Consider the following 12872-nt stretch of genomic DNA (forward strand, 5'->3'; position numbering starts at 1 on the left):
ACTCATACTAGTTAAAGGTTCCATTCTGCAACTTAAATTAAAATTTTGATCGTGGGGCTAATGCTAATTTTGAGGGCGCTTTTCAAGTAAAGTAGAGGTAATAAGGGATAGATGGATTGATCGAAGCTTTTTCTCCTTTAATTTTAAAAAGAAGTGAAGAAAAATGCTCACCATAATTGTTCTGCCTGAGTGTCACACGACACAAAATCCCCCCCACATTTCTCTGCTGGGTCTCTTTTTTTAGTGCTTTCCCTTTTCCTGTAGTCTTTCTGACCTTTAACCTTATGGTAGGCATATTTAAAATTTTAATTCTCGTTGTCAATCAACTTTCAAGTTCTTTTTCATGGTCTTTGTAACGCTTTTTTTTACGAAGGTTGTCCTGAAAGTAACCTCTGTTTAGAAATAAAAATTAAACCACTTGACATACAATATACATCATAAAACTAAGACAGTTCTCTATTTTCTTACATAGTCCCCAAACAAATTCAAACACTTGTCATGTCTTTTAACAGTTTTTAATATTCCCTTTGCATAAAAATCTGCCGTCTGAGAATTTAACCAACATGTCACGGCGTTTTAAAGCTCTTCTTCATTGTCGATGCGCTGAAATGAAAACCACTCTTCAATGTACGCGAACAGATTAAAGTCACTAGGGGGGATGCTCAAAATCGTCCCATTTTAAAGCGGTCAAAAATTCATTTGTTCTTCGACCTATGTGAAGGCTAAAGTTGACGTGCAAAAACACAACCCCAAATGTCACAAGACCACGATGGTTCTTTTGGATTGCCCTTCTTAGCCTTTTCAGTAGGACTCAGGATTGATAGTCGTATCACGTTCCATAAAATCAACGAATAAAATGCCCTTGGCATCCCAAAAGACCTTAGCCATGACCTTTCTTAGCCATGTTCGGTTGCGTTATTAGTGGTGGAAATAGTAATGAAAGCAGTAATAGTGGTAGTATTAGTAGCAGTAAAACTAGTAGTAGTAGCATGAAAGTATTGGCCTTTTGGTTAGTTCATTATCCTCTACAACCAGCCCTCTAGACTTCAACTTTATACTCCAAGCCGTTCCTAAGATATTCCTGATACACCCTTTTGAGATCCTACATACACACAGTGTTTTCGATTTGGTTCAACCTCCCCCCCCCCTAAATATTCGCTGAAATTTTCACCTTTATACCTATAGCGTTAGTTGTCGCGGTAGTGACAGCAATAGGAGTAGTAGCAATACTACTGGTCGTAGTAATAGGCTATAACAGTAGTATAGCAGTAGTAGTAGTATGTTGCCTTTAGGTCAGTTGAAGATCCCTCCATCAAGTCCTGGAAGTTACAAATTAATCTACAAGCTTTTTCTATGATATTAGCAATATGCCCTTTTGATAGGCATATCGGTAAACTGAAAAAAAAGTTGCTGCTTTCATTACTACTTCTACCACTAATAATGCAACCAAACATGGCTAAGAAAGGTTATGGCTAAGGTCTTTTGGGATGAGTTTGATTGACAAAGCACTGGATCATTTTAGCGGAGCATTCAGTCACTTTCAGTCATTAAGACTGTCTTCAACAGGATGTGCTTGCAAATCTAGCTCCTCTCTTTCAGAATTAGATTCTGATTCAGGTAACCGTGCCTGTTTCAAAGCCCCCCCCCAAACAAAAGTCTTGGATACGGCCCTGGGTATTATGTATCAATTTCTACCACCTCCACCCTCTTATCGTCTCTCCCTTAGAGCTAATTCTGTATTTATCTGAAGACTCTTCCAAAACAGTTGCCGAAACTCAAGGGTCGTTAACTAGAATAAGAATTTCTTTTAGACGCTGTTGTCAGTAACAACTCATTCGGGAGCAATTGGTTGAAAAGCAGGCTAAATCTTTAAAAATGGTACTAAAACTTTCGATATGTAATTAACTAAGCCACCTCCAAAGCTAATTCGACCACCCTTTCCACATGAAGTGCCTATGGAAAGAAAAATGAACAAATATTAATATATTGAACCCTTATGGGTATTTACCATAGGTAATGCATACGATTGACCCTGATTTAAACAGGAGAGTAGAAATTTTAATTTCCCTTCTAATGAAAATCCGGAATTATCCAAGGGGAAAATAGGGGACAATTTTCCGCGGGGAAGGGGGATATTTTGTGGGGCTTTTTTTCAGGGGGGAGGGGGGCTTCGCCTGCTTCTGGGGAAAAGACGACGTGAATAAAATATTTTTCTGAGATATGAAATTTAAAATAAAAATGAGGATATTAATTCTGCTTTGGCCCTCCATATTATTGAAAATCGACGAGTAACATATGTATACCATTTTCATTTTGTATTTCAAAAATATCGCAAGTAAATTTCTCTTGCTAATGGCTTGAAAAAATCCTTTTGTGGTATTATATTTGAATGTGCACTTTCAAAATGTTTTGTACTGTGTTTTGCCCAAAGCTAGATGAAGATACGCTTCTTTGAATCAAATGTGTGGTTCAAAATGTTTTGTACTCTGTTTTGAACAAAGCTCAATGAAGATACGCTTCTTTGAATCAAATGTATGGTTTTGCACACATTTTTTTTTTTTGCACAAAGCTCGATGAAGATACGTTTCTTTGAATCAAATGTATGGTATACGAGCTTTGTGCAAATCAAATGTGTGTACTCTGTTTTGGCCAAAACTCGACGAAGATACACTTCTTTGAATCAAAGGTATGGTTCAAAATGTTTTGTACTCTGTTTTGCTCAAAGTTCGATGAAGATACGCTTCTTTGAATCAAATTTGTGGTTCAAAATATTTTGTACTATGTTTTGCCCAAAGTTCCATGAAGATACGCTTCTTTGAATCGAAGGTATGGTTCAAAAAGTTTTGTACTCTGTTTTGCACAAAGATCGATGAAGATACGTTTCTTTGAATCAAATATGACAGATAGACGAGCAAAGAGCCGATCAGACACACAGGTAGAGAGAGAGAGAGAGAGAGAGAGAGAGAGAGAGAGAGAGAGAGAGAGAGAGAGAGAGAGAGAGCGAGAGAGAGAGAGAGAGAGAAACACTTACAAACACACACACAGAGTCCTTTAGGGCTCCTTTAAGGCTCCCTGCACGTCAAGAGCTAAACATGCCTTTAGCTTTATAGCACACAAATGGTGGAAGCAGTTCGCCTTCTACATTTCTACATATAATCAGGGATATTGCTCCCTTTGTTTCATTCATTATTCTGGAGTATTTGCCATCTCTTTTCACAATGCATTCCTTTTTCTCGGGGTTGTCTGTTAAGTTAGTCTCACATCCTGGATCGTCACCTCTAAATTGTTGTAGTACTCGTTCAACATTTCAGATGAAACAAAAGCTCTTTTTTTTAGTAGTTCGCTACGGTTCTCAATCGAAGCTTTGAACGATGTCGATCTAGAAAAGAATTAGTAAAGTCTTATCCAGGTATATTCTTCTTAAAGCAGTCTAATATTTTTTCAATTGATGCAAGATAACTTTTCACTATGGGTTTCAGCTCGAAGCAATCAACCGGAAACCCAAAATCGACACATGTAAGCAAATGGGAGGTAATATCTTCTTCCTTGAGCCATGTCAATAGAGTTGGTCTTCCCACCTTTTATTGTGCTTTTTGCTGATTCGGTTAGAAACAGTACCCAAAGGAATCCCATCTTCCTGAAGCCTTTCTCATTGTTACATCTCCTTTCTTTGTGTCCTCCAGAGCTTTTCAATCACTTATTCATCATAACTGGCATACTTTCTTGCATTCACCAATTTTGTATACGGTATGTTCTGGGAATTGGTAAAAATTGTTTATTAAGACTCAATTCAAAATACACACAACAAAAAAATCCATAAGAATTTCCAATCATATGATTCGCCTCCATAGTTTTTACGACCATCGCCTCTCTACAAAGTGACCGAGAGAAAAAAAATAATGATAATAATACATTGAAGCCTTATGTCCTTTACTACAGGCAACACTAGAGCCTTACCTCTGGTAGGCTTGATCCAAAGATTAAATTGTTTGTCAATGATTTTGTTTCCATTTTGGGTGTCAGCAGATTATTTCATTTGCCCTGTCTGAAAATGATATTTAAAAAGAAACATTATATATTAAATCTATCAAATTAAATTACAAAGGAGCCAAATTAAATTGTCTTAAATTAATTTTTTATATTGTTCTGAGCGCAAATCGTATGGTTCTTTTTATTTTTAATATTTTCCCTTATGAGTAACTTTGGAATCATCTGTATTTCCTATTGATTGTAAAATAACTTCTCCCTAAAGAAGAAATAAAAGTAGGTCTGAAGGAATTAGGAAATGTTCAAAAATTTTAACAACAGTTGAAGAGATGAACTTGATTTGCACCTTTTTGGGGTCAAGGGTAGCTTTGAACATATGTTCAAAGTTACTCTGGAAAAACAAAATATTTGCGGGTAACATTGAACAGTGCTGCCATCTTGAATCTATGGAAGAAGGAAATGATTTAACCCAAAACCCTAACCATTTGGATTCTCAGCTAAAGAAAAATGTCAGATTGAAAGGCCTAGTTTAGTTTATCCAAGTAAAAAAGGGTAACTTGCTAATATCACTTTTTGACAATTTTGGACAGCTCAAATTCTCTTGTGAATTTAAAGCTAAGATTTGGTCTTAACCTGATTACAAGAATTACCAACTGATTAAGGTATCATCTATCAATAATCTATTAACAAGTACGATCAAATAATTCCACTGTTGTCCAAAAGAGAGCGCTCATTGTTCGTTACTGATTTTGTTCAAGGTTACCCCTAACGTTCAAAGTTATCCCGTTGTACGGTAATCAGCTTACGTAAATGATTTTTGCATGCAACCAAAATTAAAGTTTCCACATTCATCCAATTAATTTTTCAAATATAGAGCTTTTTTTCCTTTTAAAAATGTGCCACGGGGACACGAACTTTTTAAAAAATGTGCCAAAAAAATGTGTATACGAATCTTCATCGGATTCGATAAGAGCTGATGCAGAAATTTGCTGGAGCTATGCTATGATAACATTAGACAACCATGGCTGTATTTCTGCTCTTTAGTAAGAAAATAGGATTTTTACTGTTTTTTTTGTGTGTGTGTGATGAAAGTCAATATAGCCTAAAAACAATTGCTGAAATCTTTTCTTTTCTCACAAACCACGGTCATAGTGATTACCTTCATTGATAAATTCTTTACCTATTATAACAAAATGAATTTGCTATATAAGATTTTTGGTCCAACTCGAAACACATACTTTATCCTGAACTTAATAAGATTGATCATATATTTTAAAGACCACTTCTACACAAAATACCCCTATCCCTCCTAAGATGTTTTTTCATTTTTTAAGATTGTTTTGTTAATTATGTCTTAATTTCCATTAAATGATGCGCATCGCTTTTTCTCTTGAAAATGAAATTATGAAATGCTTGCAAAAAAAAGACAAAAATAGAACTTTAGACCAAATAATGGATATAAATAGATTGTTCTTCAGCGGAATCACTTATTTGTTTACTATTCATGTACATAAATAAAAATGACAACTACGGACATGTAGTAACAATTATGCTTAAAATTTTGTAAGTTAGTTTTGAAATGTTGATGATTACTTTAGATTTAAATATATTTATTGTAGTCATTATTTTTTGGTAAATTTATGGGAATTATGCTAGGCTGTTTGCTAGTCGGGGAGTCAAAGTTGAAAAAGTCGTCAAATAACAATTTGTAAAAACATTTTGGTACACGAGTTCTGACTTTTGGAAACGATAGTTTCGAACACGCTAATTCCATTTATTTCGGAAATAGCGACCACCGAAGTGCACTTCATACTTCATACTTTTAATATAGTCAAAGTTTCGACTCTACCATCTAGGAAAAAAAAATCAAAATCAATTAATTCATCCGTAAATACATGACACTTCATGACTCCTAGTGGCTTTGTTATGGTTATGTCGCTGCCATGCTACTGTTGATATATAAATTATAGCTAAACAAATCTACTATTTGATCCTCAAAGCTTTGTCTTTACAAGTATTTAACCTTTCATGGTAAAGATCTAGTAGAGCTGCCCATGTACTGTAGGGTGCAGGTGTACTGGCCAGTAGAACCAGGATATACAGTGAGAAGTGCTTTTCTTATATCCTGCTTCTACTGGACAGTATCTGTGCAACTTTACAGATCAATTGGATGAATAATATAGAGTAAAAAATAAGTTTTGTTCTCAATGGGCTGCTCTACTAGACCTTTACCACTTTTCATCATTTTGCCTCAATTTTATGGAATCCTTGGTATATAAATTTACAATGCGTATAAATTTTTACGGTAAACTAGCCTAAAAGTCTTGCCAGCTTTGTGGTCAAAGGACAGGAGTGTCTACGGGGGGGGGGGGGAGGTTTGCACTTTTACGAGCTAGATGGTATGGATTTTTAAGCATAGTCAAGCAAAGGTTGTACGCTCTAACAATACTTGGCAGTTTTCTCTTTTTTTTTATGTGGCAGGAGTCTCATTATTTACCATCACTCCTCAAGTCACCACCTTTGGGTGGTACAATGAAAGTTAAGGCCATGGATGGTACCAAGTTCCCAAATGAACCGCTGCCCTTTATAGGTAACTGAACCCCAAACACTGACTGTCCATGGTTTCTTCCCGGCTCCAAACCAGTTATATATCAGTTATATTCAGGATCAGTTATATATCATGAGGTAACCCTTGAAATTGTTTTTCTATGGTTACCATTGGTACTAAATTTTTTCTTGATTTTGCAAGACAGCATGGAATTGTTAGCCAGAAAAAAACTAAATGCTATATATAACCCCAAGAGAAAGAAAAAATTGTATACAAAGTGTATAATCTGATAGACTGGTGTAGGAAGACAGCTTCACTTTGTGAGTGATGTGAAACGTGTTCAGGAACTTTTGTTGACCAGATGTAAGTGCAATGTTAAGTATGTTGCTCTAAGATAGGACTGTAAGCAACCAAACGTCTTACAAAAAAGGCTTGTTTGGCACAGAAATTGTAGGCAGAAGTTTTTTTATTGTGATCTTCATGGAGGTCTTAAGGATGCCAATATGCTAGCTGCCCATGTACGACTCACTAGAATATTGGCAACAGAAGGACGGTTCACATATACTGACTGTTGCATTATTTGGGGCAAAAAGGGAAGTACGAAGCATAAAAATGAGAATCTTCTTGTAAATAAAACAATAGAAAGGCAACAGAAGTTATCACAGCATGCTGAAAGACTTTTTCGAGAAATGCCTGCTGTGTTTGCAAGGTCCAAAGACAAAAATCTGATTCAGTTGAGGGCTAAATATCGCCAAAAATGCATGCTTAACTTTTTTAAAAAGAAGGCTGAGGAAAAGACTAAGTTTTCTATCATAGAGGCCATTGTGAAAAGAGTGGTGGATGAAATTCAAACTCGCCTTAAGAAAGGAAGGATATACTCGCTTCGAGAGCTAAGGCAGAAATTAAGCACTAGACTAGCTAGTTCACGTCTTGAAATAAAGTCCCATGATGTAAGGATACTGAGTAAGCAATTGAGTGTGAAGTAATGCAAACCACTGGAAGTGAGCTGTAGTGAAAAGGCAGACCAGTACTTTTACTATCTAAAGACTAAAGTATCTGTTGAAGCCCTGAGCCGTCAGGTTTCAAAGTTTGTCAAAGAAGCAGATGATTCCGTTGCTTTTGTAGAGAGTCCTACCTTAGATACAGACTGTGAAGCAAATGAATCTCACAGAGAGAGCGAGAGTGAATCATTTGCCAGTGAATATGTGTGGGACAGTGAAGATGACACACAAATAGTGGCCCTGAATCAGTTGAAAGTGGAACACAGAGTCCTACAGGTAGCCAACCATTCGTCAGTGCTCCTGACTGGGAAACCCCGCATTGTTCGAACTCAATGGATGATATTTTCGGACACAAAACTAAAAGTGAATTTTTTCACACAATGAAAAGGTTAAAGGTTGATTTAATTGATACAGTGAGAAAGTACAAGCATAGTGACAAAAATATTGATATTACTACAAAGTGTGTGGATTCTACGAACCCTGCAATGGTGTTCAGCATCCTTGCATTCCTTTTTGATGAGTTGAGGATCCACCACATAATGCTAGCGGGAGATGTAGTGTTTCAGATGCTGTGAAAGAGGCAGATATCAGTTTGCCTCAAGACATTCTATTTGAAATGGGAAAACTAGAGACGCCGAAACATACTGGCCGAGGTATTTATGTGTACCATAAAACTCGCAACAAAAATCTTATAAATCTGCTGAATAGACTGACAATGAGAGTTAGCTACAGCACAGTTCAATGCATTGTCACCAATGAATCTATGGAAGAGAAGGAACAACAAGACAGAACTGACAACGTCTACATACCAGAAGGAATTGTCACAGGAGACTTTGTTCACTTTAAATTGGACAACCTTGATTTTGAGGTAAGTATTAAAGTATGAGGTAGAAGAGTCCTAATGGGAACAGAGAGAAGAGGGTGTATTAGGGGTGAATCTAGAGGGCAAGTTTAGGGTAGAAGAACCAGGAGAAGGCATCAAAGTGACCATGTAACTTTATCAACTGGATATTTGACAAAATTTTCTTTATGATTTTGGTTTTTTTAAGTTATAAGATGAAAAGAAGTTGAAACAAATAGAGTTCATTATTTATAAGAATTAGCATTTATCAACTAAAGCTTTATTTTGGGATTGAGAACTTACAAATGAAGATATAACTGAAAAGGCAGCTGTTCTCAGGTTTCGAAATGTAGTGAAATCAATTAAGAAAGTTAAAAAAAAAATATTTTATATAAAAATATTGTTTAGCTCAATAAAAAGTTATAACGCATAAAAATAGATCAATTTTCGACGATTCCCGCTGCTTGTACTCCTTGTAAAGGGCTTTGCTTACAGGATAAATTTAGACCCAATTCTACTACTGGTACTACAACTACAAACTCGTAACAGAAATAAGCCACCTGAGGCCCGTGAAGATTCATCCTCTACATTACCCTGTATAAAAACAATTGCTTTCCCCAACTACCTCGCAACCTCAAAGAAAAGGTCATTTCCATAAATTCACACTCGACTTATCAGGGGCGTCCTTTTTTTTTTTTTTTCGTTCCTCCTTAGTAATCTAGCATTGGGATTCGACCACTGTGCTGTCTAAGGACACACTCTTGACTGATATACATATTGAATAGGCTTTAACCATAACTTTCCTAAACTGTGCCATTAGGTACCTCATCACTAAGCCTTATTCCTAGAATTATTGTCTTAACAATTTCCATTGTATATGTCTGCCAAATCGTTTTCTTATTTTTTGGTACTCAAACTTCTTCGCTTACTTAGTTGCGCTCACCGCTGTTAACTTGAAATCCTATCCAGCAGGTTAATGCGCTAGTCGCCAAGTCTAAATTACCAAAATCCTGGATCCACCACTAATGCTGATCTATCCTCATTAATTATCTGAACTTCGTAGCAAACAAATTAATTGATTTGCTTCCGCTTTAGGAGCAACTGTAGATGGCACGTCATCCTACGTAACTACGATGATTGCTATCCAACCTTCAAGGACCTGATTGACGTTAGTACGTCATCAGCTTCAGTCGTTCCATCGCGCTCTCGATACAGAAACCGTGCATTGTCAAAATCTGATTTCGGAAGAGAACCCTTTGAAAAAAATTGACTTTGAAGAGAAAACGCTGCATAGAACCTTTTTCTTTTAAGTTCGAAATGATTCGAGGGCATGGAAGATCCCATTTCCTATCTTGGGCAGTCTGTCATGGCTTGCCAACCAAATTCCTGGCAGTGGAATTACAAGACGACTTTACACTCCCAGACTTCAAATATTTTGCAGATGATGAAAGAAGCTCCATGATACCTACTTCTCGCATTGGATATTTGCCAATAATCCCTAGCTCCCCTCGAAACCCTGAAGTTGTCGCAAAAGCAGTTGCGGTATTACAACAGACAGCTGATTCTCTTCATTGCTTTTTGATTGCAGAAATATCAGGAGATTGGAGGTGACATCTCAAAGCAGCAAGTTTAATGGTCTCATATATGGCTGCATCTAGACATTATAAATATGCAGAGTGTTTGACGCTATATGTGATAGAAATGGCCTGTGCTCCTCTGAAAATGATTGAAATATTTAAAGACGGTGTATTAAACGTAAAAAGGACACCTGGCTCAATGAAATGTGTCGCGCCAGAACATGCGCTAGAACCGGAAGCAAAGCAAAAAGCGTATTAAGAGGTATCACTCTAAAAAAAGCAGCAGTTGTCAAGTGGACACTAACGTTGCCATTTTTCTCGAGAGTATCCTCTTCCCTTCAGTCGATGGCAGGACTGGATGGGGCGACTGAACTTGACAACAATATTTTGCAAAGCAGCCTCGTAGACGAGATAGTTAGTATTTTTGAAGACCATATACATCCTTTAAGGTATGGTGAACCGTCGTTGGTGAATATGATCACTTTTGAAACTGTGGATGCAGCAATGGTGGAACGGATTGTCTCAGCAGATAAGATAGGTTTGGATACTCTAGATAATTATCTAAAAGACAATTCTAATGCGTTCTCGATAATCAAGGTTCAAACCATGGAAAGCTGCTTAAAACCGACCAAAAAGACGAAACGTAGTTTTAATAATTCTGTAGAAGAACTAGAAGCAGTTAAAAAAGTTCTGCTGAATGTTGGTAAAATTCCAGGGTCATCAACAGACATACTAAAAAAAGTACTTCAGCATGAACTCCTCCAGTATTCCCCGGCATTGTTAGAAGCGCAATCCGATGGATTCCGATTAAGAATAGGAAAAAAATACGATCTGATAAACATGATGAAGCGTTGTCTTGCCTAGATTCTAAAGCCTTCTCCTTGCCAGTTTTTTTTATGTCGATTCGAGACTTTCGCTCGTTCTGGACTTTATGCCGCTCTTAAGGACTATGACTACGTCAAGGGATGAGACATTATCGGATTTTTCAAGAAGGTTGACGAGCAAGATTTTTAGTCAGCTCCCGGAAAATCTATGCCAACTGCATGTGGTTTCTGACCGGTATGATGGTATTTATGGAATCAAGGACCCAACTGACTCACCGGTGTGCTTAAAAGACAGTAGTGGTTGCCATAGACGAAGTAATGAGCAGAGTTTGAAGGTCAGTACCCCATTAAGTAACAACATCAAACTCGGTGATTCATGGCAATCAATTCTTAGAAGTTCTTCGTCCAAAGCTAACTTAGTGGTTTTTATTTATTAGTTTTGGTCCAATCTTGAGTAAAAGTAGGAATTTGACATGATACTTGCTGGAGGTTTCCCTGATCGTCGACGTGTTGGAATATTGCCGAGAAAAGGATACCTGGATCCTTTACCTCATCTTAGTCTTGAGCTTGCAAGCACACATGAAGAAGCAGACATGCGTATACCAGTCCATGTTGCTTCCAGCTTTAGGAATGGAAGTTCTTCTGCCATTGTTGGGGCTAGTTACACCGATATTCTGGTGATACTTTTGCAACACTCCTCTACGCTGTTAGCTACGTCCAATCTTGTAAGTAAAAGTAGAAACTTTGACATAAATCTTGCTGGAGGTTTCCCTGATCGTCGACGTATTGGAATATTGCCCAGAAAAAGAATACCTGGAACCTTTGCCTCATCTTAGTCTTGAGCTTGCAAGCATACATGAAGAAGCAGACATGCGTATAGCAGTCCATGTTGCTTCCAGCCCTAGGAATGGAAGTCCTTCGGTCATTGTTCGGGCCAATGACACCGATATTCTGGTGATACTTTTGCAACACTCCTCTAAGCTGTTATATATGGAAGAGTACAACAAGAAAGAACTATTCCTCTAATTTCCTGACAGAATTTTCCCTGTGCATGAGTTGGCTATATCCCTTCCAAAGGCCTCTACTAACAGCAACGGACTTCTGCACTGCCTTAGTGACACTGAAACTGAGAGCTTTGCATATTCTGTGGGTAAGAGGACATTCTTGAAAGCAGCTCTGAAATATGATCTTGTTGGTGAAAAGGCGGAATTGACGAGAAAATTCAAGATTGACCTCGTCAATACATCGAATTATGTAGAGGAAGTGATGAAGGTGGCAAGAAAAGTAACAATGACAGCCTATGGAAATAATTCTACTGACTTTAACTCCCTGAATGACTTACGAGTGCACTTATTCCATAGAAAAAAAACCCTTTAAAACCTTCCACCCACTGAAAATAGCTTTAAATATCACATCCTGAGGGTTGTATTTCAATGGGGAATCATTTTACAGGCTACGGAGTGTGAACCAATAGTTCTAGCTCCCCTAAATTTTGGATGGGTATACAGTGACGCTTTTGGGGTTGTTCCTCTGACAAATTCATTGTCACAGTGACCAACTTCTTTAAGCCGAGTTGCAGTCCATTGCAAACGTAGAAATATGTGCATTGGAAAGTACTCCTGTGTAGGAATCCGAAAGTGTGACTTGCGAAATAATATCTTAAAAAATAGTGCTAAACCTATTTCATTTATGCATAATTAGGTTTGCCTTTTAGCTCATAAATGTTTCTTACTCGTTCCTTGATAGTAGCTGATTTAGAAAAAAATAATCGCAAGAAGCTTTTTAAGTATCATTTGTGCGGATTAAGATAAATGTAATGAAATTAAATTCGACGAATCGTATCTTAATAAAATGTAAAAGGAAAAGCTTATAAAGGGAATTTGAAGCATATTGAAGCTGAGCTGTTTTGCTTGGCCAGCAGCAAAGGAAACCTAAATTTTTTTTTTTCCTGAGGGTTTTTTTTCTGATGGTAAATTAACGATCGCCTAATCTTTTGGTAAGGTAAAAAGGAGACAACTACAATCTTGTAATAGAAAGCTGGACTTAGTCTGAGTAAAACAGAACATTAACGAACTTAATTAAGGGGAACCACCA

The sequence above is a fragment of the Artemia sp. Qi Xiang Cuo genome, chromosome 12 (genome assembly GCF_049724085.1).
Source record: "Artemia sp. Qi Xiang Cuo chromosome 12, ASM4972408v1, whole genome shotgun sequence".
NCBI classification, from domain to species: domain Eukaryota; kingdom Metazoa; phylum Arthropoda; class Branchiopoda; order Anostraca; family Artemiidae; genus Artemia; species Artemia sp. Qi Xiang Cuo.